General features: G+C 41.8%; 1 protein-coding gene across 16 annotated transcripts in view; it reads left to right on the top strand.

Annotated features, from left to right (window-relative positions):
• prickle1b (prickle homolog 1b) overlaps positions 1–12,052 on the top strand; it is a 493,868-nt gene that overhangs the window by 85,604 nt on the left and 396,212 nt on the right. For 6 of the 16 annotated variants that reach the window (XM_068050952.1, XM_068050963.1, XM_068050968.1 and 3 more), the window contains exon 1: positions 5,094–5,385. The exons of 8 other annotated variants lie outside the window; for them this stretch is intronic. The gene's annotated coding sequence lies outside the window, so the exon portion shown is untranslated. Of the gene's footprint in view, positions 1–5,093; positions 5,386–5,550; positions 5,617–10,263; positions 10,333–12,052 lie in introns of those variants that run through there. 2 more of the 16 variants (XM_068050960.1, XM_068050959.1) reach the window with 2 other exon arrangements.

The following is a 12,052-nucleotide window of genomic DNA, read 5'->3' on the forward strand; positions in this document are numbered from 1 at the left end:
CTAGGAGGAACAACTAGTTCCTCCAGTGAGTAGCTGAACCATATAGATCAAAAAGATCACAGGTGTAAGCCGCAGTCTGGGCTGAGTTAGCCAATCTCAGTTGGAGTGGCAGCAGGGTCTACAATTGGCCTCACCATGCCTGGGTAAGGAAGGGAAAACACACCAGGGTTTCTTTCCCTGATCGATATATATTAACCTTGCTGGAGGTGCTTGTATGGATGAAAGAAGGGTCAGGTTCGATTGTGATGCCCTCCCCCTGGGTAACTAGCCTGCTGACACTCACTGGAGGTAATTTAAACTTTGGTTGTTGACATAAAACAGGCAATATTGAATTCACCCACTATTAGACATTGGCCCTATTTTTCCTTCCAATTCCTTCAACAGAAAGGAAAATCAGGCATGCTGTATAAAGAGTGGCGAATTTGATATCACTAATTTTCCATCATTGCCCAAGGTTAAAATTAACCCCTGCAGAGTCAGTTCATGCACATCCAGTTGGGTGATATACCAAAAGGCAATTGGTCTCCACTGATGGTGAGTGCTTAACTTTTAAGTGAAAATTTGCACTTATTAGCTTTCCAAAGTAGAGGGATTAATTTTGAATTCCTCAGTAATTTCATAAGTAGTCTCTTGTGGCAGCAGGGCATTCACCATATTCATGGCAGTCAATTGGAATGTGTGCAACTGTTCATAGGCTGGTGCAGGAAGCTGCATCAATCTGCTCATCCTCAGGTGGGCAGGGTGCCTACTGCCTCGCAGCATTCTTACAGCCACTGGATTTTCATCAGTTAGTTCCTATTGTGCATCTATACTCTTCCCAATGTAAAGCCCAATGTGTTAGAACTTCATATCTTCAAAAACCAGAGAACAGAAAAATGCAGATCTGTTAGAGATAATCAGGCTAACCAGCGCTTCCAGCTGCCAAGTGCCTATTGAAAACTTGGACACTTTTCAGCGTTTTGGAAAATCAGGTGGAGCATATGCCCAGATTTCTGCGATACACTCACGCTGGGCAAGGTGTCCTGCCAAAAGCAGGAGGAGTAAAATTCGCCTTGGGCGGTCACTCAAAACGGGCAAGAGAGACTTGCCAGCCCTTTCTACATTCCACTCAGTATTCTTTTCTGCAATCACCAATGCTCATTTTGTGCTGCCACCAAAGGTGAATTTCACTCCCATAAAGTTGTAAAATTAGCCTGAATATGCTAGTGTTTCAGTTTCAGACACCTATGAAGGGTGTATACCCGAAACATTAACCGACCTTTTTTTCTTTACTGACAGAGCTCCTAAGTATTTGAAACATCTTCTGGTTTCATTTCAGTCCTCTTTTCATCTTTTTAAAAGTGTGGTTCCCATCACAAAAAGGAGTTTTACTTGTGAAACTATATCTGGGGAGGTTACAGCAAGTTTTCAATTTTGTTGGGTGGATTAGATTTCTAGCCGTAGCCTTCCTGCAGATGAAATTTTTATTCCTTTCCTAGACTATGAACTTAAGCAGGATTTTCAATCGGATGTGTTCAGACAGTAAAGTAAATCAAATATTCAGCTATCTTTACAATCAGTCCAATATGATTTGCAGCACAATGCAATACAGAAAAATATGTTGTTTCCTCTTCTGACAAGTACTAAGAAGGGATAGCAGTACTCGGATTTCTTCAAAACAAAGTGGTAGTTTTGGAAGAAGGATCTGTGAGATGCAACCGTAGGCCACAAGGGTCTCCTGACAGATTAATTGGCCAGAAAAACAGCACAGGAGTGAACAAACAAAAAGAGGGAGCTCCTTAATGGTATAGCCTGAAGGGTCCAGATGTACAATAGTCCCACAAATGAAAAGCACACACTAGCGAGTCTGAAGTGGCTCACAATGCTCTGTAAAGAACAGACTGTGAAATAGCTGCTCGGAAAGGGTCACTTCCCAGTCCATACACCATGAATCTAAATGTATACTGCAGCCTCCATTCTCAGTAATAATGTGTACATGTATCACATTCATAAATATATGCATACATATATACACATATGTATATTATGTACGTGTGTGTGTGTCTTTAAGGTAGCAAAATGTCCCAAGGTGTTTCATGTCACCAGGGAGGGTAGCAGGCAGTAAGCAGGAGTTAAAGTAAGTGTCTGAAATCATGGTCTGAAGTGAGAGGGGAGCAGTGAGCAGGAGGGGTATCAGAAGAGATTCCAAAGTCATGGGGTCAAATGGTATCCAGCTCTGCGACCAATACCGGCAAATGCTGGCTTTACATTTCTTGTTAAAATAAAACATCAATGCTACCCTGATGGCTGAGCAGCTTTTCCAATGAGCAGCTGAACCATGATGATCATGAAAGTCCCCAGTCCATAATGCATCGTGCTGATAGCTTGACAGTGGAAAGTCCTACAACTGGCCTCAGTACCCCTTGAAATGAGCCAAAGTTACAACTACTGTCCAGCTCATGTCAGGTGCGGACAGGATTACACAAGGCTTTGATGCTCCTTGAGATGGAAGTTAACACTCATTTTCAATGTTCACACATGAATATGGCCTCTTTGGGTGAAGTACCAGAAGACTGTGCTTATGAAATTGTACCAAAGTATGAATTAGCCATTTTGAGAGCTGAAAGAAGAGGAAAAAATGAGAATCAACCAACAATCAGTCTCCCAGAGAATCTTAGCCCTGAGTTAAACCAAAACCATGTTGATTCAAGACCTAACACTGCTATTATCTCCTCTAGATCAACACCAAAATCTCGACTTCAGCATAAACTAATACACACGAGCTCAATCCAGTAAAGCTTGCACTATGCTTAATTCAGTAGAAACACACTGGTACAAATAAACCTAGGTGCCAAGCATTTTTTTAACATTTGAGAAAATAATAAAAAGCTTCTCGTTCATTTTCTGTCACTTAATAAATTATTCACATCGGGAATGTTACAAAGCTGAGTGAATTGTAGCTATTCTGAGCAAAGTGATCTGGTTACATTAGTGAATGGACGGGGTTCAGAGTTCATCTGATATCAGGAAGACTTTATAACCCACAAAAGAAGCAGTAATGTGGAATGTGGATATCTCATGAGTAGGGTTAGGGACAGCGTCACTCTGTTCTCTCAGGCTTCAGTGTGCACTGCAGGTAAAATCTTTGGCTCAAACTGGTTTTGTGAGACAAAAGCAACAACTTGTATTTATAGAATGCCTTTAATATAGACTAATATCCCAAGGCACGTCACAGGAGTGTATTCAGGCACAAATTGACACCAAACTAAAGAAGTAAACATTAGGACAGGTGACAGTCATAGATGTACATTTTAAGGAGCATCTTAAAGGAGGAGAGAGATAATGAGTTATGAGGAGGGAATTTCAGAGCTTAGTGCCTGGACAGCTGAAGACAAGTCTGCCAATGGTGAGGTGAAGAACGTCAGTGTGCACATGAGGAACACAGGAGGTTGTAGGGCTGGAAGAGGTTACAGAGATAGAGAGGGGAAAGGCTGGAGGAATTTAATCTTAAAGATGAGTATCTTAAAATCAGGGATTGATGGACTGGGAGCATGGATGAACAGGATTTAGAGTCATAGAGAGATACAGCACTGAAACAGGCCCTTCAGCCCACCGAGTCTGTGTTGACCAACAACTACCCATTTATACTAATCCTACATTAATCCCATATTCCCTACCACATCCCCACCGTTCTCCAACCACCTACCTACATTAGGGGCAATTTACAATGGCCGATTTACCTATCAACCTGCAAGTCTTTGGCTGTGGGAGGAAACCGGAGTACCCGGCAGAAACCCACGGGGTCACAGGGAGAACTTGTAAACTCCGCACAGGCAGTACCCAGAACCGAACCCGGATCACTGGAGCTGTGAGGCTGCGGTGCTAACCACTGTGCCACCCATGGGATTTGATATGAGTTAGGATTAAACTGTTGAATTTTGGATCAGCTCAGGTTAATGGAAGATGGAAAACGGTAGGCCGGCCAGGAGAGCATTGTAATAGTGGAGTTTGGTGGAAACAGAAGCATGGATGAAGGTCTCAGTAGTAGATGGGCTAAGGCAGCAGTGCAGAGGTGCAATATTACAGAGGTATAAGTCGGCGGTCTTTGTGATGGACCGGATGTGAATTACAGTCTGCTTCAGCCTGAAACAGTCACAAGGGGTGGGGGAATGGAATTGGTGGCTGAAGAGAATGGCTTCAGACCACATCTGAATGTTGTTTTATTAGAATTAAATTATACCTTGTGATTATATGGCAAAACTTTAACAGGGTAACCTGATCCCATCCTAAACCACAACAGCAAAAGTTGATAACTGTCATCTGAATCTCTGGATGAGATCAGTGCTCAGGCCTGTCTGGGATGTGTCTTCCCCCAACTTCTGTCCTCAATTCAGTTTAGTATTACTGCATTAGAGATGAAAAACAAAAATCAGCCAGTGTTCTTCTCCGTAAATGCTACTCAGCAATGCCTTCAGGACATCTGATGAGGGTAAGATTGTGCTCTGCTGCAATGTCCTCCATGGTTGACTAACCTAGCCACACTTACCCTTTAAAGTTATAGAACAATGCTCATCTCGATAATGTGCAGGAGGGTAACTGGTATGTGTAGGACTCTATGCAACAAGGATTTACCACATTCAGAAAGGGGGAGCAAAGTAAATTAGTATCGAATGTGTAGTTGTAGATTGGCAGCCTGGCACTGATTTCGGGTATAGAATGCGAACAGCCGTCGCCAGACTTGGCAAACTGACAGACCAATACGTTTGATCCCTGCATCTCTTGAAGTACTAACATCACTTACTAAAGAATTTTGCAGCGGAGATCTTTCACGCATCGCTGAGGCACAAAGCACAGATAAAAATCCCTGCCACACAGTTAATCATAAAAGTATTCCACTGACGTGGGAAAATGATCTTTCCATGGGGGCATAGCAATGTGAAACCTATCCTTTTAAAAACAAACCTGGGGAAGCTGCTGAACCATTCCTGTTGATGGGCTCCTGCTCCATGTTTTCTTTCGATCTGGGAACTTCACCTTCCCTGGATTGGACGGCGTTTGGTGTTTCAGCCAATAGGCTGACAGTGATGTTAATACAATTTCAGTCTTTAGGAAAGCTTGAGATCATTAGGGAGGGAGTCAGGACGAAAGCCTGATGACTCAAGTCCCTGAAGCAAACTCGGCTTACTGAAAGCTTATCAAGCACTTTCTCACTCCTTTTCAAGACTCGCCCTGAAAAATGTCTCCAGTTCTTCTTTGCTGAGCTGCCTACCGAGTTTGAGGAGGAAGAAGCGCGACCCAACTGCGGACCAAAGTCTTCAGAGCAAATGCAATTGTGGTCGATTTTAAAAGGAATATTCTAACTGGATTCTTTCTGTCTCGCCCTCTGCTTATGTCAACTTGACTGGGGTAAGTCTATGAGATTTGTTTTTCTGCCGCTTTTGTTTTCTTTTGATGTCTCACTGATAGCTGAAGGAATTTTATCAGTGCCAGCAGAAAAGTTATATCAGTTTTCATTAGTCTGGTGTTTGCAGTTCATCAAGGCAGATGATGAGAATGTGGTTGTGGTATGTCAGTCTCCTGTGGGTTTAATGTCACCCTTCCTTCACAGACATAATGAGTTCTAACAGTGTCAGAAGGGTAAGTGTAAAAGGGAAGTGCTCTTTAGCTACTTGTTGCTACGAAAGGCAAACGTGGGTTTAATACTAAAATTTTCAAAGGGACGTTTGTGGTCTGTTTTCACTGAAATGTCCAATTATTTTTGCATTATTGAACTTTTCCTCTTTTAGATATGTTCCCTCTTAAGAAAACATCAATCTGTTACAGCTAAGGCACAGAGTTACTGGGAAATTGAATAGCTGTGCAATGTATTATATTAATTTAAGGCTGAACCTGTCAACACAGTGTGATTTATCAAGCTCTTTTTTTGGTGACTGTTTTGTACTCGAGGAGGTGCTTTGCACTCAAATGTGGTGAGGTCTATAGGCTGAGGTGCTGTTAGCATTTTCCTTTTTAATAAAAGGGGAGGAGGATGCCTAGAGTTAGGCTGTTTGCCCGAACCAGACTCCAGATGTGCAAGCAGCTGTTGTCTGTCACTTGGGTGACAAGTGGTCATTTTCTATTGAGTCCTGGCAATTTCTATTATCCTCCGCCATAAATGTCAAGGTTTCGGCCGTCTCGCCATTATCGTCTGTGCGATTCTTTTTTCATCCCCATGTAAGGAGAGTGAGTGAATTTCACTCTCTCCCTCCCTACAGTCTGTCTCAATTTTACGTTCTCTTTTCTATTTCTCTGACATCTAGTGGGATATATTTAGAATTAAGCAGGCAGCTTCAACTAAACGAACAGGCTGATGCTCCCTGTATTGAGAGGGCTCTGAAAAGGTGACGCAATATTTGTCAAGCCCTTTCTCTCTGACAATATTTACTCCCACCAGGGGATTGTAAACTTAAACACTGCCCATTTATCAAGCTGTCTGTCTCGCGTTCAATACAGCATGCTTTCAAATTTACTGTAGGCTTAAATTGACAAAGTCTGCTTTAAAGACAGAAATCTCTCTTGTACCAATAGTAGGGACAAGAGAGAATCCAAAATATCACACACTGTTAGTATAGAAAACTATTTTTAAATAGCACAGACTTGTTTGAGGCAGAATCGCTCCAAGAAAGTAGTGTAATGTTTGTGCAGAAGATTTTAAGGTCAGTGTCAAATCCTGTTTGCTTTTAAAGAATGTATATATTTCCTGAAACGACATAGCTGCTTTCTTCCTTGTTGTTCCAGCTGTGATTCCCTGTGCTTGAAGTAACACAACAATTAGTTTCTTCAATGGAAAGATTAATCCAATTTTTCTTCGGCAGGACTTAATTGACTAGGAGGAACCATTGTGACTTTTATTGGAACTGTCTTGTCAGAAAAACCTAAAAGGATTAGTAATCCAATTAATTTCATATTCTGACATCATGTTAATCCTTGCAACAAGTAGTACTTCTGGTATAGCGCCAGTGATTTATAATAACCGCAAAATGAGGGAGATGAGGGAGGAAAAGGAGTGAAAGGCGAGGTTTGTGAAACAACGCCACATAACACAAGCAAGCACACAGGTCCTCTACTGGAAAACTAATGTATTAAAATGTCCTTTGAAATAATTGGAAGAAATACAATCTGCAGGATCTAGTAGCTTCAGTTAAAAGACCCTTGTATATTCGAAACAAAACTATATACTTCAAGCTTTTTTTGAAAAAAGAAGTATTTTTGTTTATAATGCTGTAGCTTTATATTTGAAAGAAAAGTTTGAATTTAAGCAGCATCTTAACATTATCAAAACGTCTCAAAGCACTGTACATACAATTAATTAGGTATTTTTCAAACTTGGTCTCTTATCATGTGGGCAACAAATAGGAGACTAATTATAGTTTATAGTTACTCATCATTCAATACAAAAAATGTTAATTATAAGCTCCACCTTACTAATTTAAAAAATCTTAGAACTTGAACAAGAGGTAATGCTTTGAGCAGAATTCATTAAGTTGATTTTTTAAAATTCTAAGTCTGCTTTTTAATTGTAAGTTATTTTATTTAATTTTTTGCCTCCACCTATCCTTTCCTGAGGTATTGATTCCTTACTGAGTGATGGATTTGCCAGAGCCAGTTGTCTTCTGATCACTCGCCAATGCCAATTCTGCACACCCAAGCATGCACACTCATGACTTTTATGGTAACGCGACCTACACTTTTACTGTTACCTCCTAAAGGCAGGTGCCTTGAATAGGTTAAATTTTGGAACTGGCTGGGACTCACAAAGTTTTAGACAAGTCCTGTCAGTTTCATATTCGGCTTGTAGGTGGATAGCATGAGACCGAAAGTTCAGAAACTGGTGGCACTACTGAGAATCTCACATGATGTGAGTGTCACCAGCTATTCAGCATAAGGTGCATCACCACCATATTCCGCCCCCACCCCACCATGCACACTGCCATGCACACACACACTTACTTTACAGTGGGGCTACTCAACAGCAATCAGGAATGAGAACGTTGGCCAAACTGCCTCCTCTTAACTCAAGACTGTTAAGGCCAATCATGGCATTCTTTGTGCTGAGATTAGCTAACTCAGGAGAGAATAAGGATCATACCTAGATCCTTCTGGGCACAGTCACTGAACCACTGGGAAATCTATTATGTCTCTCTTTACCAATCCACACACCAATTCCAACAATTCTGCTCCCAGAGATTGGGAATCCTGTCAGTGTTATTTTTCAGTCCAGAGATTTGTGCACAAAATCTAGGCTAACACTCCAGTCTGGCACTGAGGGAGTGATGCACTGTCAGGAGTGCCAACTTTCAGGGGAGATGTTAAACTGAGTGTCAGTCTGCCCTCTCAGGCAGTGGTAAAATATCCATTGGCACTAATTCAAAGGAGAGTTCTCCCTGGTGTCCTGGCCAATATTTATGTCTCAACCATAACCACTAAAAGAAACAAATTATCTGAGCATTATCACGTTGCTCTTTGTGGGATCTTGCTGTGTGTAAATTGGTTGCTGTGTTACCTGCAATTCAACGGTGACCACACTTCAAAAGTAATTCATTTCTTGGAAAGCAATTCGGGATGCCTTGAAGTCATGAAATGCACTACAGAAATGCAAGTCTTACTTCCTTTTTCAGTTGACCACTAGGAGGCACAGAGAATCAACCTGGAACTGCCCTTCCCTCCCTATCTGTGTTTAGAAACTAGTCTAACTTCAGTTTAGGAGTCTCACGCTAACAATGAGAGCTAGGTGGGTTAATGCTTTTCCACTGGCACCATGGCAATGTGGCTGATAGCACCATGTGCTCTGTGGCATGGGCTTCGCATGTTTCAAAATAAATTGTAACACAGGCAGGTTAATGAATGTTCAGATTTTGAACCAGACTTGGCCTGATTAACCCAAGGAGTTCTCGGGTACACTAAAACAAGAAACAACATTGGCTAAACAGGGAGAAGGCATGGCTAATACTGTCTATGCTCAGGGTTAATTCTGTAATTAAATATACAGACAGCTGATTCCAGTTTTAAACAAAAATGTGGCAGGACAACGTTGCCTTTCAGAGCCAAAAGTGATAAATCACACTCCTGCGTAGCATCTCTGCACTAATGAGCTCTGGTAGTAGCACAGAGATGTCTGAGGGTAAATCATTTTACAATCAAGTGTCTGCACTGAAAACGACTATTCATCTTCATAATGAATAGTGCTGTCACAAGTCGACTTGGGACAACCTGCCACATTTCTGCATAAAATTTAACCTGTCAACTGAAAGGAGCTTACAGGGTTAATAAATAAGGTATTAAATTAGTGTCAGCTGTAGGGGACAGCACAGCAAGAGGGTTATTCGCTGGAGAGTTTCAGAAGGCAGTTGAGTGCAGGGGTGGAAGGGAGGAAAGGCAGGGACAATGTAGAAAGGGGTGGCCAGAGAAGAGAGGAGGAATCACAACGGAGAGCTCTCTAAACCCGCAGAATTGTATTTTTCCCTCCCTCCCCCACCCACTGAGCAAGAATCTGTACAAAGCAATAAAACTTAGCCATTTCTGGCAATAGCAAGTGACGAAGCGAGGTGCAATCCCAACGCATTGAGTGTAGTCAATTAATACCAGAGGAAATGGCTAGTTTGTAATCTGTGGTTGTAAGTCATTTTCATAAACCAGGAAAGTATTTCTTTCAGGATATTGTGTGAATTGATTATCATGGTTAGGGGCACTGTTGGCTGAAGTTGTCCAATCTGTGTAAACAGAGGTATGGCATAAGTTGAGGTGAGGTCAAGTTTTACAGTGTCCTGATTCCAGTTCCAGCTGCAGCACCAGTTGGAGCTTGACCAAGATCAAAGTGGTGGCAGCTGCCTGTAATACGGCACAAGCATCATATATGTCCCAGGTCTGATCACAAGTGACTCAAGTCTTTTCACATCTACTCCGTAGAACTTGAATTCTGAAACACGTTCAGAAAAATGGTTCTGTTGCGCTGCTTCTAACTGTCAACTGTGACACGGCAGAAATTTGAACTCTTCCCCATCACCCCCCCAACAGCAAATTGGACAGCCCCGACTTCCATTCCCTTCTCGACGATTTCTAAATTCACTGCCAGCTGTTTTGACAGTGGATGAATTAATTGCTGGACTTGGGCATTAATTAAAGTTCCTATGATGTCACTAGTAGCCCATTGGCATTTTAACCTCACCCTGAGTGGCACCTGGTCTAAAGGCCCTCTTAAGCCTTCTTTTTGAACCACTGCAGTGTAGCAACTGAGCAGTTTGCTGTGCCACTTCAGAGCACAATAAAGAATCAACATGTTGGTTTAGAACTGGAGCCCCAGGCAGGCCAGATCAGGTAAGGACAGCAGTTTCCTTACCTTAAGGATATTGGTTAGGGTTTTACAGCAGCCCAACAGCTTCATGGTAACTTCCACTCAATTCAAATTCTCATTGTGAGATTTGAATTCATTCTCTGGATTAGTAGTCCATTAACAATGCCCTAACACTATCGTACTTTGAACTAGTAACATGTGCGCAGAAGGCTATGCGTAATGTCTGGGCTTCGCAGTTGTCCCTGTGCATAGACTGGGTGTGCGTTAGTGACTATGAGAGAAATCCTTTTTCCCAGAACCAATCATTCTGTGTGGGGCTGAACTCCATGTCACGGTTTAAATATATTGCAATGGGAATAATTTACCTGATGGCTGGTTAACATTCCTAACTATAAGAATTGGCAGCAAAGCAACAAAAAAGCCTTTGGGGGTGGGGTGTCGTTATGGGGGAGAATTCGGTGTGCCACACTCAGGACACAGCATACAAAACACATGAAGGTTATGCCTAGAAAAAAAAACTGATGTACATTAAGGATATATTTATATGTCTGCTCTTTGTGTGGGCGTCACACATTTTATAGCTTAGCTACCCTTTGCAAGCGGCCACTTAATCACGTTTTCAAATGATGAGATGAGATGCAAGCCAAACTGAGGCTTTTGTGCGTTCCTCATTTCTTTTTCCAAAGCAGGCCAATCAGTCAGGAGGGTAAGTTCAAATGGAAAACAGCTTAAACATGGAAACTAATTAGGGAGGAAGTCACCACCGGCACTTAAATGGAGGTTGAAACACACACTTTTGATTATTGATTGTTTTCAACAAAGGGAACAAGAAAAATGACATTTTCCTCACAGACAATGGAATTTAGATTTGCAGTGCGCGTTCAGAATTATAATGTTATGCTTCACCTGGCAGCTGCTACCTTTACCATTTAAGACCCTTTGTAGATTCACACATAAGTTTATTGAGCCTGAGGTTATGGAAATAAATCAGTTCTAAAAAAAGTTAGGAGAGGCTACAGTGTTGTTGGTCACATCTCTTGCTCTTGTGCCCCAGGATCTAAGGGAATTCAGGCCTGAGCCCTTGTTTGAGAGAGAAAGAGGGGGTGGTGGGGGAAACAAAGACCTTTTAAGTTGCTACAGATCATTTTGTCTCCACCACACCTTGTTAGATAATATTGCAGACATGCTCACCTCTTGCTGGCGATTATGGATCTGTGGGTTAATGATGTGCAGAAACAAGATTGTGTTGTTACAGTTGCTCCAACGTTTACACACCGGAGGCTAGCCTTGCAAATCATGTCTGGCTTTCTGATTTACAGCACCCAGAGGATCAGTTTCACCCACTTATGGTCCACTTCCTGACAGTCAGGTTTTTCTGGCGGTGAGAAGCTCTTCTGCTAATTGAGATCTGCGAGATTTCTGCATGCAAAGCATATTTATCCTACGCAGCATCACTTTTTCTGAGGGCCACATCCCTTCTTTCACAGTTATGCCCTTTCAATTCTGGCTTGCATTTGCTCAAAATGTTTCCAATTTGATATATTTTTGGCATTGTCTAGCCGAACAAGTGCCAAAGAACAATTCCAAACGCATTTCAAGAATAAGACTTAATGTAAATGAGGCTATTTCGCTGCATGTGAATCTATAATCCCCACTCTTCACAGGTTCTGGCCTTATCTTTCAAATAACAATAATTAGCTTCGATTTAAATTTTAAAAATTTGAGTTAGTTCCAGAATAATAG

Source organism: Heterodontus francisci, chromosome 18, assembly GCF_036365525.1.
Source record: "Heterodontus francisci isolate sHetFra1 chromosome 18, sHetFra1.hap1, whole genome shotgun sequence".
Lineage (NCBI taxonomy): Eukaryota > Metazoa > Chordata > Chondrichthyes > Heterodontiformes > Heterodontidae > Heterodontus > Heterodontus francisci.